Raw genomic sequence first — 1,982 nt, 5'->3', positions numbered from 1 at the left:
GGACTGCCTCCCTTTGAAAGAGATTTATTAAGAGAAACAGAATAAATTTTAGAAGTTTTATATTTTCAATGTAATTCATGAGTTCATTGTTCATTTTGGGATGATGGGGGTGGTAGCAGCATGGTTTTGGAATGTTTCCAAATTCCCATATCAAAACAAACAGAGTAACTACATAGCAAAACCAAAAACTCCTAGCATTTACAAGAAAACCAAAAGCAACAAACCCAAAAACCCCAGGTAACAAACTGCCCCACAGGCCACAAACGAGGACAAACTACCCACAGGCATAAATCTGCATGGTATCAGCTCTGTGCAAGAGGAAGTAGAGGGATGCAACAGGGCACCTGACAGAACTGAGAATAGTAGAACCCCAAAATAGCCAAGGAACTCACTGGAGCATACAGTGGGCCTAGCGGAAATAGCAGCTGAAACTGGGAGGGCATGTCTACTCCATTAGCAGGTAATCACAGGAGCCTGCTGTAAGAGGACTGAAGAGGCATAGCCTCTGTGAACTTTCAAAACTTAGCCACATGGCTGTATCCCAGGACATGGCTCTATCCCAGGACATGGCCCTACCCTAAGCAGTAACTACTAAGGGTGGCATCAAAGTAGATGACAGTGGTGATAAAGGTGAAGAGAAGAAAGGGATCATATGAAGGTGGGGGAGGAAAACAGAGTTCAAAAAGCAAGCCACAATATTTCTGAACTCTGAAGGAAAAACAAAAACAAGACAAAAAACAGACAATAGAGCTCTCTGCAGTTAGAAAAGCTACCTTGAATCATTCCTCCTTCTAAAAATTTGGAAAAATTAATTAAGAAACAGGAAAGTATTGAGGTCAAATCCCATACAAAGTTATTATAAGAAAAGAGAATAAAGAACAAAATAACTTCCCTACCAACAATGAAAGCATGCCAGAAGACTTCCCTGGTGCCGCAGTGGTTAAGAATTCGCCTGCCAATGCAGGGGACACAGGTTTGAGCCCTGGTTCAGGAAGATCCCATATGCCGTGGAGCAACTAAGCCCATGTGTCACAACTACTGAGCCCATGTGCCACAACTACTGAAGCCCGTGAGCCTAGAGCCCGTGCTCCACAAGAGAAGCCACCACAGTGAGTAGCCTGCACACCGCAACAAAGAGTAGTGCCCACATGTCACAACTAGAGAAAGCCTGTGCACAGCAACGAAGACCCAACACAGACAAAAATAAATAAATAAATAAATTTATTTAAAAAAAAAAAGAAAGCATGCTGGAAAGACATGTTCACAGAACAGATTTAAAAAGAGCTAAAAGAAATTAAATAACACAAGACATGAAAGAACAACATAATTTAGATCAGAAAAACTCAAAATGTGGTGACAATTCAGAAAAGAATTAGAACTAAAAGAAATTTATTTTAGAGACAAAGACTAAACAAGAAGGAACACAAGGGTGAATGAGCACAACAGATAATGCCTTAATAAAATAGAAGGTGAAAAATTAGACAAGTTTTTAAATTCAAAAGAAATGAATAGGTAAAAAAGGATTTGAGAGAAAGTAGCAGTATTGAAAGTAGGAAAAAAAGATCAATTATACAGTCTTTTTTTTTTTTTTGGCTGTGCTGGGTCTTCGTTGCTGCACATGGGCTTTCTCTAGTTGCTGCAAGCGGGGGCTCCTCTTTGTTGCGGTGTGCAGGCTTCTCATTGCAGTGGCTTCTCTTGTTGCAAAGCATTGGCTCTCTATGTGCACAGGCTTCAGTAGTTGTGGCACGCAGGCTCAGTAGTTGTGGCTTGTGGGCTGTAGAGCATGGGCTCAGTAGTTGTGGCGCATGGGCTTAGTTGCCCCACGGCATGTGGGATCTTCCCAGACCAGGGCTTGAACCTGTGTCCCCTTCGTTGGCAGGTGGATTCTAAACCACTGTACCACCAGGAAAGTCCTTGACTATACAGTTAATGTAAATTTCTGGTGAAGAAAAATCAAAGCAAGAGAAAATCTAAAAAATATA

The sequence above is a fragment of the Pseudorca crassidens genome, chromosome 5, assembly GCF_039906515.1.
Source record: "Pseudorca crassidens isolate mPseCra1 chromosome 5, mPseCra1.hap1, whole genome shotgun sequence".
In the NCBI taxonomy this organism is placed as follows: Eukaryota; Metazoa; Chordata; class Mammalia; order Artiodactyla; family Delphinidae; genus Pseudorca; species Pseudorca crassidens.
This window is presented reverse-complemented; position numbering follows the sequence as displayed.